The 16,770-nt window shown below is 36.3% G+C and overlaps 1 long non-coding RNA gene across 1 annotated transcript in view; it reads right to left on the bottom strand.

The window, feature by feature from the left end:
- Positions 1-8,226: 8,226 nt before the first annotated feature.
- The window catches only part of LOC104876903, a 12,554-nt gene continuing 4,010 nt past the window's right edge, over positions 8,227-16,770 (bottom strand). The window contains exon 3 of the long non-coding RNA XR_002024655.2: positions 8,227-9,495. This is a non-coding gene — a long non-coding RNA (uncharacterized LOC104876903). The remainder of the gene's footprint in view (positions 9,496-16,770) is intronic.

Here is a 16,770-nt window from a genome sequence, read left to right as displayed (position 1 = left end):
GAAAAAAAATCACTTGCAAAAGGAAGTCCATCAGAATGACAGCAAACTTTTCAACACAAAGCCTCAAGTCAAGGAGAGTCTGGAGTGAAGTATTTCAAACCCTTAAAGAAAAAAAAACCTTCAACCTAGACTGATGCATCCTGCAAAACTCTCTTTCAAAATGGATGGGGAAATAAGGTACTTCCATGACAAAGAACACCCGAGAAACTTCATGAATACCAAGCCAGCACTACAAACAATTCTAAAAAATATCCTAGAAAAAGACAATGAAGATCACAATTCCAATAGGCCCAGCAGAGCAAATCCAGCAGGCAAGGCAAGAAATTAGAAAGGGGGAAAAATTAAAAAGAGACAATAATAGGAAAATATCATGATGATGATAAGTCAATACATATCAGTTATAATCATCAATGTTAAGGGCCTCGATTCATCAATCCAAAGAAATAGATGGGCAGAACAATTAAAAAGCAAAATCCAACAGTATGCTGTATACAAGAAATGCACCTACTTAAAAAAAAAAAACCCTCATAGACTGAAAGTAAAAGGATGGAAAACAGATCTCCATGCAACAGGAACCTGGAAAAAAGCATGGGTAGCTATCTTATTTGCAGACAAAGTAAATTTCAAAGCTAAGCTAAATCAGAGACAAAGAAGGTCGCAACATCCTTGTAAAGAGAACAATCCAGGAGGAAGATATGACAATCTTAAATATATATGCACCAAATACCAATACACTCAACTATAAAAAACAAATATTAAGGGAAAAAAATCAAATAAGAACTAATACAATGTATTGGGGGACCTTCACACCCCATTGTCACAAATAGATCATCTAGACAAAAAATCAACAGTGTAACTCTCAATCACGCTTTTGAACAAATCTACTTAATAGACACCTGCAGAATGTTCCACCACACAAAATCACAATATATATTTTTTTCAGCTGCACACAGGGCATTCTCCAAAATAGCACACGAGCTCATAGAACATGTTTAAGCAAATGCAAAGAAGTTGAAGTTATCCCCTTTATATTATCAGACCATAGTGCAATGAAACTGGAGATCAAAAGGAATAGAAACCAGAAGAACTTCACAAACACATGGAAATTGAATAACACTCTCTTGAACAGTGTGCCACAGAAGAAATTAAAGAAGAAATAAGACAGTTTTTAAAATTTAATGATAATGCCAATACAACATACAGGAATCTGCAGAAAACAATGAAAGTAGCTCTACAAGGGAAATTTATAGCAGTGAATGCCCACAACAGAAAAACAGAGAGAACTCAAATAAACACCCTAATGGAGTCTTAAGCTTTTCAAAAATTAAGAGCCAGACAAACCCAAAGTTTGTACAAGGGAGGAAATTATAAAGATCAGAGCAGAAATCAATAAAATGGAGACTAAGAGAACAATACAAAAAAAATCAATGAATCGAAGTGTTGGGTTTTTGAAGAATAAACTAAATCATTAAAACCTTAGCCACCCTTGTAAAAAAAAAAAAGGAAAGAAAAGACTCATATCCATGCAATCAATACAATTAGGAATGAAAAAGTTGAAGTAACAACAGATCCAGCAGAAATCCATAGGACCTACTGTACCTACTTCAAAAACCTGTACTCTAATAAAATGGAAAATACAGAGGAAATGGATAGATTTCGAGATATATATGAATTACCAAAGTAGAACAAAAATATAAGAATTCTAAACACCCCAATTACAATCAGTGAAATTGAAAATGTAATTAAAATTTACCAACAAAGAAAATCCCAGATCCTGATGGATTTACTGCTGAATTCTACAAAACATGTAGAGAAGAACTACTGCTACTACTTTTGAAATATTTCAGTGAAATTGAAAGGGAAGTGATACTTCCAAACTCATTCCTAGAATCAAGTGCTACTTTGACTCCAAAAAACAGGGAGAGACCCGAGCAAGAAAGAGAACTACAGGCCAATCTCACTACTGAACATAGATCCAAAAATCCTCAATAAAATATTGGCTAACAGAATACAGGGGGTTATCATGAAGATAATACAGCCTGTCCAAGTTGGATTTAACCCAGGGATGCAAGGACAGTTTGGCATATGTAAATTAATAAATTTAATACATTATCTAAAGAGTCAAAGACAAAAACCATATGATCATCTCCATAGATGCAGAAAAAGCATTCAGAAAATTCAACACTTGTTCATGATAAAAAAAATCCCTGCAGAAAATTGTAATAGATGGTCTCTATCTCAATTTGATAAAGGCTACCTATGAAAAACCAGCAGCCAATATCATATTACATGGCCAAAATCTGAAAACCTTCAAGCTAAAATCAAGAATAAGATACGGATGTCTACTATCACCACTCCTGTTCAATATAGTTCTGGAAACATTAGCCACAGCAATTAGATATAAGAAAGAAATAAAAGCAAAAAAGACAGGAAAGGAAGAAGTTAAAATGTCATAATTTACTGACGACATGATATTCCACATAGAACACCCAAAAAACGTTGCCAAAAGACTTCTAGACTTAATTGACAGATTTAGTAGAGGAGCTGGATACAAGGTCAACACTCAAAAACCAATAGCCTTCTTGTATACAAATAACAAAATCAGAAATTAGAGAAATAATCCCTTCAGAATAGCATCCAAAAAATGAAATATCCAGGAAACAATCTAATGAAGGAAGCAAAGGACGTTTACATTGAGAACTGTAACACTCTTAAAAAAAAAAGGGAGGTTGAAGAGGATATAAGAAAATGGAAATATCTAAAATGTATCAATAAACTCAAAAAAAAAAAAAGAAAAAAAGAAAATGGAAATGCATCCCTTGTTCCTGGGTAGGAAGAACCAATATAGTGAAAATGGCCATACTTCTTAAACTGCTATACAGATTCAATGCAATCCCTATTGAAATTCCAACACTATATTTCACTGAACTAGAGAAAACAACCCAAAAATTCATTTGGAACCAGAAGAGACCTAGAATAGCAAAAGCAATTCTAGACAACAGAGTCATGGCAAGGGGTATCACAATCCCCAACTTGAATCTAAACTATAAAGACACCGTAATAAAAACAGCATGGTACTGCAAAGAATCATACTAGAAAATCAGTGGAATAGATTAGAAGATGCAGAAAGCACTCCAGACATATTCAGCTACCTCATTTTTGACAAAGGAGCTAACAATCCTCTCCGGAGGAAAGTTGGCCTTTTTAATAAATGGTGCTGGAAAAATTGGATTTCAATTTACCAAAGATTAAAACTCTACCCATATCTTTCACCATGCATAAAAATAAAATCCAAGTGGATTAAAAAACTAAAATTTAAAACAGAAACCATAAACTTGCTGGAAGATAGGTAGAACTCTCAAAGACATTGGCATAAGAAAAGACTTTATTGAACAAATCCTCAGTACGGGGACCAGCACAAAGAATCAACAACTGGGATCTCATCTTATTAAAAAGCTTCTGCACTGAAGGAGAAACCACCAACAGAGCTAAGAGACAACCTACAATGTGGGAAAAACTTTTTACTAGCTGTTCCTCAGACAAAGGTATACTATCCAGAATATATAAAAAACTAAAAAATTAGACTCCCCCATATTTAACAAACCCGATTCAAAAATGGGAAACAGAAATAAAAAGACATTTCTCAAACAAAGAAGTAAAATCAGCACATAAACATGTGAAAAGAATGTTCAACATCACTGGTCATTCGAGAGATGCAGATGAAAACAACAAGGAGATTTCATCTCACTCCAGAAAGAATGACTGCTATTAAGAAATCAACCAATGGTGGGGTTGTGGGGAGATAGGAACCCTTCTTCATTGTTGGTGGGAGGGCAGACAGGTGCATCCACTGTGGAAATCAATACGGAGATACCTAAAACAACCAGGATTAGAAGTCCCATTTGACTCAGCTATTCCCCTGCTGGGTATCTTCTGCAAAGAATTAAAAGAATTATACCAGAGTAATACATGCTCATCCATGTTTATAGCAGCAGAGTTTTTAATAGCCAAAACTTGGAAATAGCCTAATTGCCCATCAACTGGAGATTGCATAAAGATGTGGGGTTTTTTTTGTAAATGGAGTATTACTCAGCCATAAAGAAGAAGAATCTAGAGACATTTATAGCTAAGTGAGTGTATATTGAAGACATACTCTCAAGTGAAATTAATAAGACACATGTGTAAATACTGAATAGTTTCTCTGGTGTGAAAATAAGTGTAAATAGGAATCAAAATGTATAATTTATATTGTGTTATAGGAAAAAACTTCTAAAGGGGTGGGGAGGTAGGAGGGGTAGGGGAAAGCTAATAATGAAAAAGAAACACTAAGAAAAGGAAAAAAAATGGAAACAAAGTCTCTGTAAATAGAGAAGGATTTAGGGGGTGAAGGGGGAGCAGGGAAAAGAGGAAAAACAAGAACCAAGATACATCAAGTAAAGGGTCAAGATCCTAATGATGAATGTAACTGTTGCATATGTAAAATGTATCAATAAAAAAGAAAAAAAAACAGTGGAGCAAAGGATAATTTCACAGAAGCCCTTGTTACAGCATGAGAGTTCCAATTTCCCTGTGTACTTGCCAGCACCGGGGGTTGTCTTTCTTTTGTATGATGACCATCTTACAAGTATGAAGTTGTATCTCATCGGGGCTAAAATTGGCCTTTTCTCACTAATAGTGTTAGCATCTCCTAATGAACACTGACTATTGGAATATGTTCTCTGGAGAAATGTCTATTTACATACTTTGCCCATTTTTAATTTGAGTTATTCGCCTTTAATTTTTTGTTGGTGCATGTTCATGATACATGACGAATAGATTCATTGTGGGGAATTGGTACATACACATATTGTATCTTAATACTTTTAACTTCCCCACACTTCTTTCCTATCTCTCCCATTCCTAGAACCCTTTCCCGTCTTCACAATCTTAACACCTTATTTATGCTCATGTCTTTTAATTTACTCTTTAAATTATTTACACATTCTCCTATAAGAGATGGCACCCGACTTTTAACCTTCTGTTTCTGATTTATTTCACTTAAAATTGTCACCTCAAGATGCACCCCTTTCTTTACAAATGATTTAAATTTATCCTTCTTTTTGGCTGCATAGAACTCCATAAGTGCTGTTATTTTTTTTTGATTAATTCATCTGTTAACGCGCATATAAGCTGCTTCGGCTTATTAGTTTTTTTCATACAGGTAATAGATCCTCATGAGGCAAAACATTTGAAAGTGTCTTCTCCATTTGTTGTATTTTTTTCCATTTCAATTCAAGTCCTTTGAAGTACAAAATAATATAATTTTATGAAATACACTTTTAAAACTGTTTACTCAATTTCACTTTTGTAGAAAAATATAATCAAAGGCCATGAAGGTTTACACTTACATTTTCTTATATTTCTTTAAATTTTGTACAGTTTTGGCTTTTATACGTAAGTCTTTGATCTACTTAGAGATAATTTTTGTATTTAGCACATGGTAACAGAAAAATTCACTCTTCATGTGTATATTCAATTCTCCAAACAATGTTTGCTGCAAATCTTATTCTTTCCCCATTGAATAGCCTTGGTAGACTTATCAGAAAAAAAAATACTGGGCCATAAATCTCAGGATTGTTTCTGGAATTTCAATTCCATTTAATTTTTTTATGTGTGTGTCCTAATATTTATCACAAAATATTGATTTTTGTAGCCTTTTGGTTTGTTTTGAAATTAAAATAAGTGAGTTACTTATTTTTTTAATTTCAAAATTGTTTTGCTGGTTCAGTGTCCCCTGCATTTACCCATACGTATCAAGATTAGCTTGTCTATTTCTGAAAAATGTCCAGTAATGATTTAGATAGTAATTTTTTTGAATCTGTAGACAAATTTGGAAGTATTACTATATAAACAATAATAATACTTCTAATCTATAAACATGGAATAACATTCCTTGTGGTTATGTCTTCTTTCAACTATCTAAAAACAATAATTTTGTAATTTTTTATGAACAAATTATGTATGTCTTTTACTAAATTTGCTCATAAGTATTTTTCTTATTAATACTTTGTGAATCAAATCATTTTCTTAATTTCAACTTTAGATTGTTGCTGGTTTGCAGAAATGAAAGCAACTTATTTATGATATTCTGAAAATGGTTTGAATCCACAAATAAATTCTAGTATAATTTTCATGTTTTCCGTAGGGATATTTTAAGTACAACTATGTTGTTTATGCATAATCATAGATGTTATTTCTTTCTAGCCTGGGTATATTGATTATTTTCTTTGTCTAATTCCCCTAGTAAAATCTTCCATTTCTGGAGGGCTGCAGTTAGATTAAGAGGTCCCATTCTCAATCACAGACACAACAAGCATCATGGAATCCTGGCTCCCCAGTACCTGGCCTGAAGATTGCCTTGCTCTGTTGGCCATCAGAAACTACTTACTGAAGAGCTGACAATTGTCTAAAACAGACACACTGGGCTCCAGAAGAAGGTGTCTGGGTATTGGGGCCTGTAAGTTCAGTCTCAGGCAAAGAATGACAAGGATGGAGCCCTAAAATTGACCTGAGAAAACAGAAGGGGGAAGTGAGCTTGGAAGTTCACCATGTACCACTCTCTTTTTATGTAATATGAGCCACAAGCACACAGGCACAGCCACTGGGAGGGGGGTGTGTGTGCAGGGGTGTGTGCTTATGCATAAGTTTAAGAGAGTCAGGGGAAACATTCTACTCTTTGTGGCTCTCTTTATGGGTACTTTAGGGGTACAATGTTTTTGTGAATTTGGCTGCCAACTCTGAGTACACGAGCTGGGGTTGTCATTTTGTAGCATGTAGACATCCATCTAAACGACACACAATGTGCTATTAAGGCAGCCTACCCTAGCCTAGCCTTTGGCCCAGACCCTGTCCTGAAGGGTGGACCTATGGATCCTACTGCCCACTGAATGACTAAACCTGGATTGCTAACTTAGTTTTGTCATCAACATGGCTCACTCCTCATCAGCCCGACGCTTCCTTGTCTCTATCACAACTTAAGCCTTCACCAGGACATTTTCTTTTGTCTGCCTTCTCAGAAATGAGGAACAGCTTCCATCAAGTCAGCAATCTTCAGAATTTACACAGGCCTCCGTCATTTGATCCTAACTTTCTAAAATTGCCTAGATCTTTCTGTCTCACCTACTCTCACCCAAAGTTTTGGGTAAATGTCTTGTCAATTTCTTTTGACTTGTTTCCTTTTCTTCCTCTAACATGCTTAGTAAATATTTCCCAAATGAAAGCATGAACAAATGAGTGAAAGGACAGGTTCAATTAGCACAAAATCCTATGTTTTTTTTTAACATGTGGAGTTCCAGCTCTTTTTGAGCTTTTCATAATTGTGGAAGAAAAATAGAATTCCATTAAGAATACTCTCAATATCATGGCACACGATAGCTCTTGGTTAGTGTCATTTTGCATCCTTTGTTTATTTCACAAATAACTAATTAGTCAATGGAATTCTATTTCTTTTTTTTTTTATTCATCTTGACCAATCTTGTATCCCAGATGGTATGTAGTAGTGACATAGGCCAATAAACATACCAAGATGCTAACTTTCCTTTAGGGTACCAAGAGATTAGAATCCAAGAAGATGGCCTAAGCAGAGGACAAATACTACCTGGATGATTTTTTTTACACATAGGCCCAGTGCCAGCCCCTTATCTGCAGATACTGAAGTAACCAGTCCCTAGTCATTCCCACTTTAATTCTACCTCCTTGAGATGCACACTCCATCCCACTGCCTGTGTATGATTCAGAGCACTTCCACAGCCCCAGGCTGCATGGAGTAAGTCTACTACGGGAGGGAGTACCATATGCCCACCTCCAGCAGGCCCCAAAAGGGTTCCAGGTCCATGCCCAGAGTATAACCCCCCCAAACATACATACACACACACACACACACACACACACAAAGATAAAACGTTTCCCATTTGCTTTTGAAACAATCAAAATTTTATTATTTAAGCTATAATAGTACATAAGATCCTAATGATATAATTGACAATGTGAAATAGGAAGAAAAGGGCTAAAGGTGTAGGGAGAGTGGGAAGGGTAGGGGAAAGTTAATGAGGGAAAAATATGAGAATATGAAAAAATGGAAATAAAGTGTTTGTAAATGGGGAGGGACAAGGGAAAAAATGAGAACCAAGACCTGTCATGTAAAGGTACAAGATCCCAATGATGAATGTAACTGTACTGTATACCTAAAATGTACCAATAAACTCAATAAAATAAAAAAGTTTTATTCTTAAACCTGAAAAAGTATAAGTATGTTAATAATGTTAGTTAAAAAGAAACAACTTAAATTCTAAAGATGATTAACCTTTCAATTAATTTTTTTAATTAAAAGAAATTGCCAGATCACTTATTTAGAGCAGGAATATGAAGTTGCTGTGTACTGTGATCTCTACAACCAGACATTGCTTAGGATTCTGACTGCCCTTGACCTCATGTCTCAAAGTCTCCTCAGAGTAGCTTTAGGAAGAAGTGTAGTTTCTGGGCCCAAAATTGCAGGAAGCTCATCCTAATGTTTTCGGCCCGTTTTCTTGGAGCCCACGAGAAACACTTGTGCAAAACATTGCTCTTAGGTACCTACTGATGCTCCAGGTAATTTTCTGCACCCAGGCTCTGGTCATGAACTTTCTAGGCTCCCCATTGACGAAGAGCATCCTCCCATTGTATCCAGGAATTTCCAGGTACCGAGATATTTATCAGGAAACTGCTTCTAGCTAGCTGTGTGCATTACTCGCCATCATATCACAGGGAGTTATAGTAAGTTGACAAGGGCATAGGAGTAGATGGAAGGGTCCATGTCTTCCTTTCTAGGCCAGGTATCACTACCAATAACTCAGAAGCTGCCACAGAGATCACAGGAACTGGTTCACGTGACAGCATCGATGACAATTATTTTCACTTCTATAAGGGGCTACTTCAGTGGATACTTTAGCATGGTGGCATGCGCAATCCAGGCATTTTAGCATCTCGTAGCTCTCAGTCGGAGGACTTGCTGTCCTTATAAGACTTCAGGGTGCTTGACCCCTCCTCTTCTCCATGCTTATTGGATTTTTCATCAGATTTACTCCCAGAAGGAGAGTCCTGAGGACTCTGGGAAGGACTCTTGCTAGTAGTTTGGGCCACTGTAGCAGGCACCTCCTCCTCTTCTGAAACTTCTGGAGTCAGAATGGGGGTGGAAGGGGAAGTATTGGGTGGGGAAGAGGAAGTAGGCGTGTTGGAGCCCGAGGAAGAGGAGGAGGAAGAACAGGATAAGGAGGGAGGGGAAAAGTTGAAGTTGAAAGAGGTAGAGGAAACAGAATTCTCCTCATCCTCTCTCTCAGTTGGGGGAAATTGTGAATACGCATCTCTTTTCTCAGATGAGCCCTGGACTTCATGATTGAGGCGTCGACGCTTTGGAGATATAGGCATAATGACGCGTGCTAGAGGTAGCAGGCAGGAGTATGAGCGATAAATTCCACAGACCTATGGAACAGAAGGACAATATTAGTAGTCTCAGGTGAACAACTCACCCAAAATACCTCTGACATAAAACAACTTACCAGTCTGGTTCGACCATGTATTGGACTCTCAATATTCTCCCACTGTCCTGGTTAGCCTGTCCCTAGGAAAGTATAAGGCAAGACAAATTTCTCTAGGGTGTAACCAGCTGGCAGAGCCCAAGGATCCAGGGTTAGCAGTAGGGTGCATTGCGTTGAGTTCAGTGGGTCCCTTTGATCTGGGGAAAGGGAATTTGGTACACATTCTGGGTGTGTACCTCACCTCTGACACATGTCTAGGCTTCCTTTGCTCTGTGATCTGATAGCACTGGCTCAGAAAAAGGCTCTCACCTCTAGTTCTCAAAGCCCATGTTAGAGACACAGAGGGATACCTCAGAGTACAGACCACAACCCCAGTTCCTGTTTTCCTGAATGGGAGGAGCCCTCAGGCCATGATTCCCATTTCCCCTAGAGTCCGAAGGAAGTATGTAAAAGTGTATGCCTCGGACTGGAAATTCTTCTTAAAAATGTCCAGGTTTGCTAACAAAAGCTCCTTTTTTCTAAATTTCTAAATCTTAAAGCTAAATCTTAAAACTTTTTCTAAATTTCCTCTGTCATGAGTGAGAGGTTTCTTCACTTCTCTGCTAGGATGTTCTTTTTAATGTCAGGCTGGGCATTAGATTCCTCCTTCTCCCGTCTTGTGAGTATCAGCAGTCTCGATCCCCCAAAAGAAGGTGGTACAGTATTCAACACAACTCTACTCCTTCCTTCAGGGTTGACAGAAGTGACAGAGAAGTCCTGGAGACTTTCTATATGCAGTGATAGTTTGCCTAAAATCTGCCTCATTATAGATAGATTGATAGATACATAGATAGATAGATAGATAGATAATCTGTTAGTTGAATCTCTGGGGACATTTCTATAATTTTGCTTTAGGAAAAAATATCTCCATTACATTGGTATACAAATATGGGAGTGAATCATCATTTCCATGTTTGGTGGATATACAACATAAGTTTAATTATCAGATCATACGTTAAATTTATAAATACATATAGTGTATATATTGTAGAAGCATAGGCATATGTAAAATCACCAAACTGAGACTGCATCATTTTACATTCATGAATCCTGGCTTTATCTGGAGTATAGGAAGCAGGATACCAACCATCCCTGCTTTGGATCATTCACTCAGCGTGTTATTACTATAGTGAAAGCAGATTACCTCACCAGCAGACTCTACTGACATTGCCCTGACAGAGTAATCAGATCATCAGTAAAATGTGCCTACTCTGCCAATCTGTGGATGGACCATCAGCTCTCTGCTGGACCTAGCTGCACTATCCTATGGGAGAATAGTAGTCTGATTCCTTTAAGTATGGAATCAATGGCTAACTTCCTGGTGAGCTTGACCTAGAGATATGAACACTGCTAGCTTCAGCAAGGTAGGGAATAGGAAATCAGGTCCACAGTCTTTCCTGTTAAATCCAAATGATATGAGGGGATGGAGAGCAGATTGTTGCTATTTGCCTGTTTGTTTTTTACTAGAATAGGGGAAGCATTGAAAATATGTTCCCTATTGTTGAGCCAATCATTTCTTGGGTTTTTGCCTTTGTTGCTGTCTGCAATTATGCTTCAGATATGTCTGCACTGCCCTATGCAGGATACAAGGGAGGCAGTAAAAAAACCTCAGCAAGTAGGGCTATTCAAGCCACAAAGTCTCTTGTGAGTCTATTTATTTAATTACACTTTCAAAGTTTCATTATGCTTGTTTTGTGAGCTGCATCTGGGATTTCTTAACTGGAAGGTAGAGGATCTGGTCAGATATAGCTATTCCAAATTTGTGGAATCAAAAACGTTTCTTTGAATATATTTTTAAAACACATGACAGCCAGGGATTTAGCTCAACGGTTCGGTGGCCTGCCTTGCAAGTGCAAGGACCTGAGTTCAATTCCCGGTACCAAAAAAAAAAAAAAAAAAAAAAAAAAAAAAAAAAAAAAAAAAAAAAAACATAAAAAAAAAAAAAAAAGAAAAAAAAAAGAAAAAAGAAAAAAAACAACACATGACAAAGAATTTATATGTTTGATAACCGATACTCCTTGCTAATGCTGATAACCTTCTAGGGAAAAAATGTGGTCAATGGACATGTATAGGCTGTTAAAAAGCAAAATGTACGTAAAAGTATCCAGATTCATTAAGAGTCAGAGAAACGCAAATTAAAGCGAAGTGAATATTAGTTTATAGGAACAGAACTGGGAAAATTAAAAAATCAGTAGTCCCTGCTCTGCATGCAAACACAAACACAATAAAGACTCTCATAATAAAGTAGATAATTTATCCACTAAAGTCATTTAACAAATAGCTGAGAACACTTAATAATACAGAAAAATAATTCTGGCACTTAATAAACTCATCTATTCCACAGTTGAAACAAAAAGATCTAGGATTTTTTGAAAGGCTATAAAATATGTTATTGGAAAAAATCCAAGGATATTCATCCCTTTGGAAGTAGCCATATGACTTGCTGCATACCATACTATGGATTCAAATAACAAATTAGTTATACCAAAAGACTGGAAAGAATTTCCACAAGGTAACCTAACCTAAAAAAGACTAGAAAGTACAGAAAAATATGCAGAATATTACCTCAATGTTTACAAGTCAATGAAAACACTATACTTTTAATTTTTGAGTGAATTGTGCATGCACGGTATAAGATATATGTATGGTTACACATAAACAATGACTATGTAAATTTATATGCATGTATGCATTCAGATCAATAGAATGTGCAATAATGTTTATTAGATTTTTGACAAACACTTCAGTGGTGTGCGTGTGCTTGTACGTATATTTCACAGATACAAAGGCACATTCACATACATATTTGTTAACATGGTTTACCAGAAAGAGATGACTAAGTTAAAAAATTGCAATGTAAATAACATCTTAAAGAAAGATCACAAGAAGATTGCACACAGGACAATTGAATATAACCACAGCTAATGCATTTGTGTAAATTTTAGACTTGTAAGTAGTTTTGTAATAAACTTATAAACATAGGGCCGGGGATTTAGCTCAGTGGCTCTGCTGCCTGCTTTCAAGCACAAGGACCCAAGTTCGATCCCCGGTACGTAAAATAAATAAATAAATAAATAAATAAATAAATACATACATACATACATACATACATACATACATAAACAAAAATAAAAATAAACTTATAAATATATAAAATTTGTTATTTGAAAGTGATAACGTTTTAGATACATTTGATTACATAAGAATATCACCTACAGAATATAACTCTCCAATTTTAATTAGAAGTGAAACAAAATGAAACTTTCCATGGCTTTCTATTATAACCCTGTGTGGATTTGAGCAATCCATTGGTAAAATCCATTTGAGTTTTGAATGTGAAATCTTTATTTTACAAAAATTAAGCTGCATATATTTTGATATATTTGATGAAAACAGACTTTAATGCTATTATTCAATACTAAGGAGTATTTCCACGAAGTATTCAGTGTAGCATATATACTTCCCTGAAAAGCTAAAATATTTGAAAGTATAAGGTGTAACTGTCACTCAAATTGGATAATTAATACTCCCTCTGGAATTAATTCAGGTGAATTCATACTGTTCCATCACAATACTTAATAAGTGCGTGTTATTTCATTAGCCATGTGTTTATTTTTTACAAGACTTCAGGTTAAGAACCTACTGTGTGCTTGAGTCTACCTGCTCAGAACACATCAGTTAATAGCCTGTACCCTTTTAAATTGCTTATTGCAATGGAGAGTGATACTAAACAAATCAGCCAGGTAACTTCCAGAGAATTTATAAGCATTAAGAAAGACCAAGGAGGGCCGGGGATTTAGCTCAGTGGTTCCGCAGCCTGCCTCCCAAGCGCAAGGACCATGTTCGATCTCTGGTAGCAAAGAAAGACCAAGGAGAAGAAAATAGTGGCAGAGTGAGAGTGGGATGATTTCAGATAGGCTGTGAAGGACGAACTCTGGCGAAGGGACAATAGAGCTGGGACTTGAAGGAAATGGAGGTTAAGAGCCCTGTGAAGAAAAGTGTCCCTTGCAGAGAAAGAAAAGCAACACTGAAGCCCTGGAACAGGAACAAGCTTGACGTGCTCAAGCAGCCATGAAAAGTTTCTATGACTAAATAAAATAAGAGCGAGTGTGGATAGCCAAGGATCCAGGAGTCAGAAAAAGCAGAGACTTCCAGTTCACACCATTTTCTAAGTGCAAAAGGCAGCTACCAAGACCCTTGAAAAGGGAAATGAACTTGAAAGATTCATATTGTAGAATATGCAGTCTGCTAGAGATGGGGTTTGGAGTTTGAAATTCCTCATATGGAATTCCCTTTCACATTCATAATAATGTTCTAAAAACATATTTGTAATTTGAAGGTGAATATAATTTTTAAGAAATAATTTATGGCAAAATATCACTTAGTTGAATGTTCAGTCTTTTTCCTTATTGTTGATTTGGTAAGGTGACACTGTCATAGGCATTCATCATGTGCTATAGAAAATCACAGAATGGGGTGAAGGGAGGGCAGGGACAAGGGGAGAAATGAGAACCAAGACCTGGCATGTAGAGGTACAAGATCCCAATGATGAAAGTAACCGTACTGTCTACCTAGAATGTACCAATAAATTAAATTTTTAAAAAAGCACATAGCCTAGTGTTTTATTTATTTATTTTTATTTTATTTTATTTTTTTGGTACTGGGGATCGAACTCAGGTCCTTGCACTTGCAAGGCAGGCCACTGAACCACTGAGCTAAATCCCCGGCCCCCATCTAGTGGGTTTTATACACTCAAGTAAAAAAAAAATCCACTCATCTTCATAAAGAGGAATTTTTTCAGTAAGTTTTACCTGAATTTGGTATTTCCTTCCATTATAGATGCAGGTAACACAGTTCAGTTATAATAGCCGTGTGTTTTATATTCCTGAAAAACTATAGGTATTTTGTATAGCTGTACAGTTATTACACATATCTCAACACATCATTTAATCACTATTTTGAAATCATGCTGATTATGCTTGTCCCTAGACCATGTTAAATAAAGCATTATTAAAGATGCACAGGATACTATATAATACATATTTTCATTTTTAGTAGATGGATACCTGAAATGCAATACAATCAGTTTTCTGAAAGGATCTGATGCTTTTCATTTCGTGTACTTAAAACCTTCTCTAAAACTGATTTCAGCAAATGTCCACAGGCAACTCTGGCTAAATGGATAAAAAGACCTGATCCCACTCATCAGATACACTGGCTAGAAATCCTGCCTTTTCCTCTTCCTGTGTGAGTTTGAACAATTTGCTTAATCTTCCTTTGGCTCACTTGCTATAAATTTTCAAGAGCCGTGTTATGGAGATAGCTGCCTCTCAGATTTGTTCATAGATTTACCTGGGAGTCTGTGTTATGTGCCTCTCATATAAGGAGTGCTTAATGGTTACTGCTATTCATTTTATTACTCAGGTTGAAGCACTATTTATCAGCATTTTATTCCACAGAGCCCGGGCTGGCTTAGATTTAAGTGGTTCACCTCCTCCAGCCCTGAATTCCTGAAATGGAATAGGACTTTAACGTAATTGTTTAGGTTTCCTCAGATTCATGGTGATGAGTAGACTTCCTGTTTTTTAAATGTTCCTGGGAACAATGACTAAATGCCACTCCTGTTGTCCTATGAATTTATTTAGCACAACCAAAGAGGAGCTCTTGGTGTCTGCTTTTCTTAGAGTTCTAAGTACGGACTGGGAGAAGAGAAGAGGGTAATGGGAGACTTTGTGAACACATAGAAGATGGGCAGGTGTGTGCAGAGCTGGACAGCCTCAAGAAATGCTGCAGCTGGAATAGAATTCTGGGGATAATCTTCATGAAAAATAATGTTTCTCAGCTCTCACACACTCACTTACGAGCAGAGCCCTGTGGATTTGCACCACTGATTAAGCAGACCTAGTTCTACAGCCTCGCTTCCTTATCAATGCCAAGCTTTCAAAGCAATTAGTGGCTTTTTTTCACAGCCTTATTCTAATATGTTCCTTAAGTGCTGCATGATTTAGAATTCCTTTCTGCAATGTTTCAAAGTATTCCCACCAAAATTTTCTCACAGAGTAGAGATTTTAGTGTATTTAAAGGAAGACAGAATCATATTCTATGCTTCCATTCAACACTAACTTCACCTTAATTTGGGAGATTTAGACTTATTTAAGCCCACGTCAAGGATCTATGAGCCTAATGCTGCATGCAAAGTTTAGTGAACGAAGTCATATTTGCCAGAAAAAGCAACCATTCTGGCAAGAAAGTTCATGCCTCGCATGAAACTCTCCAGAAGACACCTGACCCTAAATGTTCAGAACTGCCAAGACAGAGCCACTGAAATTTTCTCATAGTCAGGGCCTTGTATTTGCATGCTGCTGTCCTCACTCACTTTGGCATAGACATAACAGTAACTTGGGCCAAAGTCTTGTATAATTTTATTTTTTTTCTTTTTATTGAGTTTATTGGTACAATCTAGGTATACAATACAATTACATTCATCATTGGGATTCTGTACCTTTACATAATAGGTCTTAATTCTCATTTTTTCCCCTTGTCCCTGACGTCCCTTCAACCTCTCCTCCCCTCCCCATTTACAAACACTTTATTTCCATTTTTTCAGTTTCTCATATTTTTTTCCTCTCCTTCATTACTCTTCCCCCACCCTTCCCACTTTCCCTACACATTTAGCCCTTTACTTCCTATTTCACATTATTAATTATCTCATAAGGATCCTGTGTACTATTATAGTTTTTCACAACAAAGAAACTATTCGGTATTTCAGTTAAATAAATCTCTGTATGAACATTAAAAATAGTGAATCCTAAAATAAAACTAAAAAGGAAAGTAAAAGAGAAAAGACAATGATGTAACATTAAAATAATCCTTAATTCTGGAGATGAAAATGGTCTCTGAACATATTTAAATTGCTTCTCGTTCTTATGGTTTTATCTTATTCTTTTTTTCATTATTTAGATAATACTTTATTAGTTTCTGTAATCAAACCCACATAGATATGACCTTACATATTTAGTATGATGTGTTACCCCTGTACACATGGAAAAAAATAAAAAATAAAAATAAATTAACATTTCTAGGCCAATATGGTTGTCCATTTCTGTACAATGCCAAGTCAACACAGTAAATTGGGATGACTTTTTCCAAAGTTGGCAGCACCGTTAAAGTTTCCCAAAAT

Source organism: Fukomys damarensis, unplaced genomic scaffold (assembly GCF_012274545.1).
Source record: "Fukomys damarensis isolate Sample0158 unplaced genomic scaffold, DMR_v1.0_HiC HiC_scaffold_39, whole genome shotgun sequence".
Lineage (NCBI taxonomy): Eukaryota > Metazoa > Chordata > Mammalia > Rodentia > Bathyergidae > Fukomys > Fukomys damarensis.
Note: the sequence above shows the minus strand (reverse complement) of the source record. Positions and strands in the feature narration are given on the sequence as shown.